Source organism: Scomber scombrus, chromosome 9 (assembly GCF_963691925.1).
Source record: "Scomber scombrus chromosome 9, fScoSco1.1, whole genome shotgun sequence".
NCBI lineage: Eukaryota > Metazoa > Chordata > Actinopteri > Scombriformes > Scombridae > Scomber > Scomber scombrus.
The window spans coordinates 18,735,174-18,747,280 of NC_084978.1; positions in this window are offsets into that span (position 1 = coordinate 18,735,174).

Here is a 12,107-nt window from a genome sequence, read left to right on the forward strand (position 1 = left end):
TTTATCTCCAAATACCCTGAAAAGCTATTGGCAGTCCCATCAGCCTCAGCTACTTAATGTTTAGTGCCAATATAAAATGGTAAAATGCTAAACTATGGGCCTAATAGTGAACATGGTTAACATTCTTCCTGCTAAATGTCAGCATGTTGACTCAGTCATTGTAGGCATGTTAGCATTTAGCTCAAAGCACCGCTGTGTCTACGTGCAGCCTCACAGAACCACTTGCGTGACTTTACGATTTGTTATAAAATGCCAGAGTCTCTGTAACTGTACAGAGCAGGTTGTCTAATCTCTCCAAATCATGTCCACATTTGGACATGAAATTAGGCTTGGGTCTTCTATCGGTTGTAAAAAAGAAGTCAATTATTTTGAATCTACCTTGAAACAATTCTTGTTAACTTTTAATCTCCACAATTTACCACTTCTGTACTCTGCTAGGATGTGAAAGTAAACTGTTAGTATTCAAGGTATCCCTCTGCATCCTGCCACCAGGCAAGTGCTCATTAGTGCATTCATTTTGAATTCCACTTTGGCCTGTCGCCCTGTTCTTTTTGCATCAGCCTGCAATTGTGCCTTTTTATTATCACAGAAAACATCTGTGTTTATTAACCACGTGTATTTGCGTTGGCACGCAATTCTAGTCCCTAAAATACTGCCCATTATTCAAGGGGAATAAAAAAAATTGAGAGAAAGGAAAACAGGACCATTTCTGGTATTTTAATCTTCACTTTTCATCATGATTGATTCACCATGTTTTTTTAATAATGAGTTGGAAGTCAGTTTCTATACAGACCTCAGACAAACAGATTAAAGCCGCAAGATAAACTGTTATTGTATACAAAACACATACCAGTGCATAATAGGCTTAATTGGCTGTTTTATTTCATACAATAAGATCCAGAGTTTTATGATAACTTGATCCTAATAGAGCTTTTGACCACTTTTCATCTGTGCCATGCCATCTGATTATTGTAATATTTGTTGTCGAACCAAGGCCTTCACTTGATCTGAAATTGTAACTCACAAGCTTCAAACATCCATGAAATTAAATTCTTTGCCAAAACAATCTCTGCTTTGAGGTTCTTTTACTTAGTGTTGCTTGACTGTGCTTTATTAGAGCATCAGCAAGTAAACACAAGGGAGCTTTACCTTAGAGAGAGACTGTACTGTTGCAGAATCTTAAAAATCTAACATGACAATACTTTGCTGATTCTAAGGGGGATTATGACATAGCAGATACCAAAACACTGTAAATGTCTTTTCAGTTTTAGATGATGGAGCATTCGATAGTTTATAGCTACTGTATCTGTCCAGTGAAGGATCCTGTTGTGACACGCATCAGCCTCTGGGGTCACAGACTGCAGAGTGAGTCACTGGGCTCAGATCCACCGTAAGCCCCCTCCATCTTTGGACCTGACTGTCTGCCACTCAAATGAATGTTGCTCTGCTCTACAGCCACAGGCAAATAACAGGTGATTGACACACTTGAATTTGATGGTAGTCCCAGCCCCATTTCAACGAGACAGGACTCTAAGCCCTGACCATCTGGTGGGGCTTTGGGGAATGCTCAGCTCTCTCGCTTTACATGATGCTTGGTGGCAACACACCCAAAAACTAGTGTGACCCTGGCAAAACAAAAGTCCACTCATTATAATTCTATGTAAATTATGATTTTACATCATTAATAGATTTGTGCTTGTTGAGAGAACTTTTTTTTTGTTGAGGTATGGTGTTGGTCGATGACAAAAACACTGTATGGCAAAGATGTTTTGGTGTCAGAGTTATTGTGACATTTATTCCGAGTTAACAAGAATATTACTAATCATCACTTTGCCATTTTGCCAAAAAAAAACTTGCTCCTGATTGGCTCACAGGTGGCCATTAAAATTTAAATTAATTAATTTTTAAATTAGTATTAATGTACAGCATGTGGTTTGTGTTTCCAAGAAATGTCTACATGCTTGTGTTAATGGGCTATTTAGGAAGAGAAACCTTCACATCCTGTGTTCTCTAATTCGAGGGGCTAAATTCTGGCTACAAGCAGTGTATTAAAGAAGTAATTTATCACACAGGGAGTTGGCTTGGTCTTTTTTCCCCCTAAAAGGTACTTTTCTTAAATTTTGTGTGTTGTTTTTAACAAATTTGAGTCAAAGTGTTGTTATTAGATGTTTGAGTTGTATTCTTTTTTTTTCTATGAACAATAGTGAGGCACTTGTATTTTACTTGACTATATCCATTTTAGGCTACTTGATATTTATTCTCCAGTAAACATCAGAGGGAAATATTGTACATAGCAGGCAGAGATTATATATATATATATATATATATATATATATATATATTTTTCTTATTTCCTCTCCCATTAATCATCTCACGGCCCCTCAAATTTATCTTGTGAACCTTTGGAAGGGGCCTGACCCCTCAAGTGGGAACCACTGATAAAAAGCTGCTTAAGAACTGATGCACCAGTGTCAACGATCTAACAATGTAAAATATATAAATATAATTAATATATGTCACTGTGGCACTTTTACTTTCATACTTTATGTGTGCTTAGCTAATATTGCTATATTATACAAGCTGATAATGTGTTTTTATATTGTTATATTTGTTGTATTGGTGCTATTGGTATTAGTGTTGGTGGTATTAGTAGGCAAAATATCTAAGCACTCCTTCCACTGTTGAACACAGCATACTTGTTTTCATTTTAGAAGTAGAGATGACATAGGCCTGATAATGAACTCAGAGTCCTAATATAGAAAATAATGTAGTAAGCAGAGGAAAAACTACTTGTCTGTGCATCAGTGTTTTTTCCTTCTGCCTTGTCTGTTATTTTTGAATATTGGCACAGCCCTTGTGTATCATGACTTAGCCTTCATTCAGACAGATACTTTGAAACATTATTCCTTCCTCATAAAATAAAGTCACTCTGTGCCAAGAGTGTACAATTCCCACAATTTTTGGTATTTATTTATAGCTCTGAAGAGTTATGCAAATATTAGATTTGTCAAGCAGTCTGTCTCAAGGTATTATGATGATGATTGCACTCTAGAAATTAGGACAGTGTCCTTTTCAGTCTGTGGATATTTCCCCTGAAGATACTTATTTTTTAATTCTTTATTTACATATTATTCATTCTCTGCCAAATGTGATAATACAGCAGCTGTGACCTCTGACCGACTGCAGCGGAGAGTGTTGGCTAACTCCTTTATCAGTGTCACAGAGACTGTCTGGCTGGGATAGGAAGGAATAAACACAGTTGTCTCTAATGCATGTCAGACCAAGTCCTTCTCTCTGCTTGTTTTATCTCTGATCTGAGACTGAAACCATTTGTCGTCATACTGACTGATGATTCAATTGTTCTTATCTACCTATCCTGGCAGGCAATGTTAATTTTGTACTCTATTTTTGTCTCTCTATCAAACTCCAGTTGTTTATTGCATTTTTAAAACATACTTTTGTGAAACCTACTACATACTACTTGTAAGTACAAAGTAAGTTTTATGCCTTAAAGCATAAACTCAATTCACACTTACCTGATGGCTTTTACTCTGCTTGCTACTGATAAAGCTGTAAACATCGTCGAAATCTCGCGCGACCACTGAAATACTGTGTGGTCGCGCGAGATCCGCACAGCACATCTAGAGATCAGTGTACAGCTTTATTAGTAGCAGAAGAGTAAAAGCCATCAGGTAAGTGTTTATTTTAATAAACTCCTGGTGAACTTACAAACTTTCCAATGCATCGATTTATGAGTAAAGACCCTATTTGTACTACTGTAGAAGTTTGATAACAATCCAGGCATTATTCGTGGAATAATTTACGAGATAATAATAATAATAATAATAATAATAATAATACATTTATTTTGTATAGCGCTTTTCTTAATACTCAAAGACGCTTTACAGAAGCACGGGTAAAAAAACCCCAACAACAACAAGAAAAAAAACCCCACAGTGTACAATGAATTAAAATAAATATAAAAAACAAGAAAATACACGTGAAATGAAATAACACAATACGTTAATAACGCTAGACGCGGGCATTAATCATACATTAAAAGCAATTGTAAAAGAGGTGGGGTTTAAAACAGTGATTTGAAAGTGGCCAGGGCGGTACAGGTCACGGGAACGGGTATGGGTGAGCAGGCGGGCAGCAGAGTTCTGTATGTACTGATAGTTCCGTTAGCGCCTGTACTAATCCATTCGGCTGATGGTTCTAATAGTGGAGTAGATAACAGAAAAATTGTGTAAATTATGATACAAGTATGAAATTTGGTTTGGTTGTTCTCTAGGCCCTATTGATGAAAATCCAAGATGGTGGCCATTTTTTAAGATGGCTGCAAAATTAGCCTCCTGAAGTTCGAAATGTGTGTAGTTGACTAATTTAAATGACATTAGTGTAATTTTTTCTTTAAGATACATTGTATTGTATTTGTATATAGGTGAAATTATTAATGGAAAAGGAGACAAAAGATTAATATAGAACTGTAAAACTGTTGGTAGCTGGATTCCGCATATAGCCTCTACATTGGCATATCAGTCAAAATATGAGGAACAGAGAAGTGCCTTTCAACCATTTATTTCTTCATTCAGTTGATTGCATTACACAAATTATTTGATTAGTAAAAAATAAAAGGAGACAGATTATAAATTAACAAACAGGAATAAATTGCCTCTCAGAAAATAAGTTACTTCAATACATAAAGAAACAACATAAACTCACTCAAAATAATGCATCCAAGGTTGACAATCGACTGGAAAACTGGCAGCTCCACATCCATGCAGCATGCTCCAGCAGACAGAGAGAAGAGGCTGATAGAGAGTTTATCACCTCAGGTGAGGCCTGTTAGGTTGAACCATGTAAGCCCCGCCCACCCAAGCCTGGGCAGGTGGGAGTATTTTCTACAGCCGCCCCTCAAATATGGTAACATATTTGATAATAACATTAGTCCGTACCAGACTGAGTGGGTTCAGGATCCGCTATCAAGGGGGGGGGGATTAGTTTTGCAACAGGTCTTATGTACAGTTTCCTTTTGATGCTCACCTCCACTGTACGGATGCGCCCATCTTCACCGGGGATAAGGCAGGTTACCTTCCCAATAGGCCAGAGTTCTCTGGGCAGCTGTGGATCCATAACCATGACTACATCAGACACTGCTAGGTTGATATTGTCCCTTTGCGACTTCTGGCAGGTTTGAAGGCTGGGTAAGTAGTCTTTAATAAAGCGTTTCCAGAAGTGGTCTGCTAGGATCTGGCTCTGTCTCCATCTTCTGCGACCAATAAGGGCTGAATCAACATACACTGCCTGAGGCAGGGAAGCATTCCGCCGCCCCATGAGAAGCAAATTTGGGGTCACAGGGTCGGGACCAGCCAGGTCTGAGGACACATACCCCAGGGGTTTTGAGTTGAGGATACCTTCGATTTCTATCAAAACAGTGTTGAGTACTTCCTCTGTAACAGTTTGTGCCCCCAGTGTCACCCGTAATGCTGTTTTGATAGATCTCACCTCCCTGTCCCACATTCCTTCAAAGTGGGGGACATTTGGAGGGGTTAAACTTGAACTGTATCTTCCTTTTGCCCAGCTGCTCCTCTAATACTGGATTCAAGGCCACAAAAGCATTACTGAGTTCCTTTGCTCCTCCTTTAAAGTTCCACAGTCTGATAGGAGTTCAAACGGTTGACCTCTGCGTGCTGTGAAACGTTGCAGGGCCATAAGAAAGCTGTCAGTGTCAAGGCTTGTGAGAATTTCTATATGGAGGCAGTGAGATGTAAGACATTTGAACAGTAACCCCCATCTTTTATCTGTTTTGCGACAGAGCTTGTCGGCCTCTGAGAATCCAATATGAACGTCTGATCTCTGCATAGACCATAGACTGTATATAAGAAATGGACCTAACATCCGTGACGTCACCCATTGGTTTGTGGACTGCTGCTCTGAAGCCAATAGTATCGGATCTGAGCAGCGGCATCTTGAAAATTTCAGGTGCATGCCGGGAAAAATTAAAACATGGATTCTACTTATGTGGGCATCAGGAGGGGCATGAGGCGCTCTCCTGAACCTGTGAACCAATCAACCTGTCAATCACAACGTAGCCACGCCTAACTCTGCTTGGGTGAAAGATGGGATTACAGTGGGGGTGTGGTTGGCTGTATCCTGAAGGCGTTGATGGATTGCTTCAACAAGGTCTTGCCAGGTACTGAACTGACTGGGGTCTGGTAGATCTAAGTGCCTTTGGATCTGTGTAAGGCCACAAAACAAGGGCTTCCTTAGGTATGGAATTGGGCCCTGAGTTTGTGGTGGAATATTCCTTGCCATGGTCACATACCCATCATCTCCTTTTTTGACAAGATTGGTCTGGGGAGACTTTAGATCTTCCTTTTTATCTTGTTGACATATGCAACACTTGGTCCAGTCGGTGGTCCTTGATTTACTAGTAGAGCTAACATCCATGGCTGGTCTGACATTTAGTTTCAAAGGTTGATCCTGTTACGACCCTGGAACTGAGAAAATATAGCCTATAAAAATATAGCCTGATCATTTTTTGCGGCCGATGCTGATACGAATGTTAGAAAGAAAATAACTTGTTTTCTTACATCAATATATCTGTCAATATTCTTTATATAAGCTACTGTTAACTATCTTGCTAGCATGGCAAACAGATGAGGTAAGCATGAATGACATGAGGAATGTCAGGGACAAAGTTATTGTTTATTAACTTACCAGCAATGCATTACTACTAGTTAGCTACTACTTAGAGCTGCAACGTTGTGGCACGCACTTGATCCGCAGATTGGTTGATGGGTTTTTTTTTTTTTTTTTTACTAATTCTCAGTAAAAACAGTCCGTCTTCTCGGTTGGATAACTCAGGAACTATTCATCCCAGTAACATGTGGATCATCACTAAATGAAAGTGCACAATTCAGGCTTTCCAGAGCTGTAAACTGTTTGTCTTTGGCTTTAAAATGATGCCTTCTCTGCTGACTGTCATGGGATCAGGCTGCTGCACTGAGGCCTTTATGATAGCCCTGAAAGGCCAACATTAGTCTAGAAATATATCAAGAATTACTTCATGAAATGCTTAAAAAAACAAAACAAATTTGAATAATTGTTTGCTAAATTTGTTTCTATATAGCCTAATTCAAAATTCTATTTGAACATTGGAAGTTGAATGTAGTTATTTATTGGGGAAAAAAATCCTTGCATAAAATGCATAAATGTTTTACAAAATTAATTTGTTTGGCGCTACCCTAAATAAAATCACAAAATCCAACTCAACAGACTTGAAAACATATGAATGGACACCAAGATTAATCAAATCGAAAAACTACACACATTAATATAAAAAAGGCGATTTTGGAGGCTAATTTGCCAGCCATCTTGAAAAATGGCTGCCATCTTGGATTTTCAAATGTCCAATCGGACAGATTTGATCAGAAGCCTCTGGAGGACAAATATACCAAATTTCATGCTTGTATCATAATTTGCACAATTCCACTCAAATGTTGCTTTTATCCGCTCCACTATAACTCCACTATTTTGCGACCAAATGAAAAAAAGGGCTGAGGCGGTGATTTGATGGACCTCATGGTGCATATGACGCCGAACAATCGCTTTAACCATACTCAGACATCTCATAGGTCTGCTCTTAACCACTGACTAAGCAAGAAAAAGTTCAGCAAATCAAATGTTGCTGTGCAGAAAACTCTAGTGACCACTTGAGAAGTTCTTTTTAAAAATGTTGTACAATCCAAATGATTTTAGATGCTTATTTTCCATCAAGTTTGTTCAGTACAGGTAGCTGTACATTTATAATGCACATTAAATAGCTAGATGGTCAATTTAATTCCAGATTTTGCATTTTGATTTCACAGCCTACCTTGAAAAAAAAAGGTTTTCTATTGTTGGTCCAATACTGCACACACGTCTCCTCAAGCATTTCTCTCCGAAGCCAGCTGGCCTCATATCAGACATCACTGCTCCCCCATGCAAGTAACCACTAATGAGTGCAGACATGCTTTTGTTCACCTTTAAAAAAAGGGAAAATGTATGCTCTGTTGCTGATAAAGTATTTCATCCTTAATCTGTTTCCATGTATGGGCATCACAGTGTTTGGAGGTTCATCTGGGATTTTAAACGTCTCCGCAGCTCTCCCTCTCGGCCTAATTGAACTTGGATCACCTTTTCCTGCTGAATGAGGTTTGACATTGGAGCAATATTTGCATTCTCAAAACTAATGAACTGAACACAATAATAGGCAATGAGTGACAATAATGATTTGGCATCAAACCACTGCTGTGTGTTTGTCATTATAACACTTTTATAAAAAAAAATAAAAATAGAAAAGATAGCATAGTCTGTTTCCTGTTTCCATAGTCTGTTTGCAACATGTGTGCTGTGGAAATCATAGCATTATGACACCCTGAGTGCAGAAGCCAAGCATGATTTCCAAAGCACAAAAGACCCCGATATGCACACTTAGACACACAGCCATTACCACCTTTATACAGAAGCATTATTTCTCTCTCTCTCCATCACCATCCTAATAAAGTCTTCACATTACTAAATAGGTGTCAGGAGGTTGTGTATATCTGAGTACGATGACTCATCCTGTCTGATATTCCTCACAGGGAGTAATGGTTGCAGGCATTTGAGGTTAATATCTCCTTTCATCCAATTACATGTGAATGCAGTTCCGAAATTTTACATTTCTTTGAAAAACAAGCGTAATTTGCTGCAAAATACTCTCTTTTACTGGAACATCAGAGAAAAAACAGACAAAAAAAACAACAGAATTCGTGTTTCTTTTATTTATTTATTTTGCAGAGATGATTTGCAGAATGACATAAACAAGGCTGACAAACAGTTCAGTGTGCACAACGTTGTCCGCAGTTTCTTGTTAGTGTCCTTATCAACAGAACACACCAGTATGTCTGTGTCACAGCTGCCCATCAATAGGAAGCAGACTTTAGCGATGGCATGCACAACAAAACCCGCCACAGCCTTCATATATGTCTCCAACAGGAAGGTAAGCTGTAAAACATCATCTTACATGGGGTTCAACATGTCATCTGTGAATGGCTTACAAATGCAGAAGTGCATTACATCTGTTTCCTGCTGCCTTTTCAACCCTGACACTGTGTGTCGATATCATTATAACATGAGGATTTGTATGACACTGATAAATATTTTTCCTCTGTTTTTCATGTCAAGTGGGCTCAAAGAATATCAGGAATGCAGCTCCAGGGATAAGAAAACTGAGAAAACAGAGGCAGGCGTCAGTATGAGGTGTGGGTTTGAATGTATCACATCACCATCAGAGACTTACCAGACAGCTCTTTTTCTGTAAATTTGACAGGCTAATAAGGCTGCATAACAAATCTGTGGGTCGTATGTCAGGTCTCAATGGATGTATCTGAGCTGCATGTAGTTTTTTTCACAGTCCACTTTTAGGGAAATTCCGGTTAAGAGTACATATGGACATGTTTGAGAAATTTCTGAATCTTTTGTACAACATGAGTGCTCTCCAGTGGTGGTGTCTGAGATTACACACGGTCACAAAAAGTCTATGTATATTGTTAGGGAGGTTTGTGTATTTATGGTAGTCAGCACTCAGCCGATAGCTCATCAAAAGGGCATCGCGCTAATAAGCGGTAACACAGAGCTATAAGCTCTCACACGTGCTGCATTTATAGTCACACAAACACATACACACACACGCAGTCACTCTCTAGTGCGCGCTCTTGCTCGTTTACTCCAGATTCCGGGAAATTACGTCTCATTTGCGGGCGTCAGGGAGCCGCTATCAATATGCGGGAGACTCCCGGAACTTCCGGGAGAGTTGGGGTCTGCTTTAGTGGTATCGTGCATTGGCTCTTGATAAAGATTCTCTGTTTATTTTGCTTGTTGACTCACCTCATGTTTCTTATGTAGGTTCCCGGTTTCCTGATTCCCGTCTTCTGTCTGCATTATGGGTTCAGTATTCCACATCCTTTGTGACAGGTGTATAATATTTCTGTCGGATTTCACTTATGAGGTCTTTTGTAACTTGCACAAAATTACTCTGTGATATATTTAATCTGTCCCTGGATGCCTAATAATGCTGACATTAAGTCATTCTTCTGTTCAAAACACAATTAAGTTGGTCAAGGTTTTGGGGTACAATTGTAGCAAGGAAAGTACATGTGACACAGGGTTAACAAATCTACAAAGGAGTGGTGTGGAGCACATTACAATAGCTTAATTGTTGTTTTAATTGACAGTGGACAGGCTTATGTGATGTAAAAACAAAAGATGTCATTTTCTTGCAGAGGTTTGGAAAGGATTTAAACGATCTGGTTATAACGGTGAGGTGTGCTGGCAGGTTAATCCAAGAGTACCTTCCTGCAGTAAAGATGGCTGACAAGAGCGCCACCATAAATCCAATCCTTGCCGGAAGTCCCAAACGGTAGTTAGTCAATCGCCGCTTATATATAGCCAATCCTTGCTGGAAGTGTCAGGCGGAAGTTAATCGCAGTCACAGTCACAACAAATGTCATACTTACTTTCACATGAATATTAATTTATCAATACTTAATATTGAATGTAATTTAACACTGTGCAATATCCGTATACCGTGCAATATCATTACTCTCATTGTCCATACCCATTACCCACTGCATTATCACCATTATCACCATCACTGCTAATCGATATGGACCATGGATGTATTATGGACGCCGAAAAAGTAATACATTACACGAAGAAGAACTTTCGCTTGGGACTTCCGGCATAGATTAGATATATGGCGGCGCCCTTGTCAGTCATCTTGACCATCTTAACTGCAAGTAGTTAATTGTAATTACTTTGCATCCATAATAAAAGGATGCAAAATTGTTTCAAACTCGACTCACATCACTCCTAATTTTCCACATCTCCTAGTTGGAGGCTGTGACTTTGAAAGTATTAAAATTCCAAATAACACAATTAGAAAGATGTTTGATGATGTCACACACCCTTTACTGTCTTTTCGAAACTCCGTTGAACAAATCTTTTCCAAAGATACTATATATTCTTTACGCTCTAAATACTTAAATTTCCCCATAAATCCAAAAACAAAAGAAATACATTTTAAAATTTTAAATGCAGTTTACCCATCTGGGGAACTATTATGACAGAGATTTGGTTTTGATACAGATAAATGTGTATTTTGCTCTATGGTATTTTGTGATGATACTGAAACATCTGATCATTTATTTGGAAGTCTTCTGAAGCACTCTGGACTGATATACATGACTGGTTGCACACAAAGATCCGACTTGAACCCTTTTCTCAAAAGGACATAATCTATGGACTTATTATGGACAATAATGAATGGGACTTTCTGGTAAACAATATATTAATCCTTGGAAAGTTTTACATACACAAATGTAAATATATGAAAGTAAAACCTAGGTTTAATGTGTTTCATAACGAGTTTCTTTCCTACACCAAATCCCTTAACATAATGAAAGGTAAAAATGCAATACAATGTTTCAGTTTATGTGAAAAAATATGATCTACAAAGAAAACCTTAGCTACCTTTTATTGTATTTTATGAATATTTTATTTTCTCATGTTGATTATCTTTTCTGTATTCTGTGCACCTGTTCCTTTGGAACGTTAAAAAAGATGTAAGCCATGTCGTTTACTTTCTTTGTACATGATTTTGTTAAATAAAGTTATAAAATGTTTTATTTAAATCTTTAAAACAAAATACAATACAAACAGTTGTATCAACCTTGGCAGTACAGGGAGTACAGTGTTAACTATTAAGTATATATATATATATATATATATATATATATATATATATATATATATATATATATATATATATATATATATATATATATATATATATATATATATATATATATATATATATATATAACATAAAAAAACACAATCAGACCAAAAATGCAAATTATATAAAAACTAACATGTAAAGTAAATAAATAAATAATTCGTACATCAAAAAAATAAACAAATGAATAAAAATAGATAGCGGGAGCAGTATTTTATCTGGCAGTATGTTCTACAATATCTTATAGTAGGCTGGATGTCTTAAAAGCTTTTTAGTTTTTAGG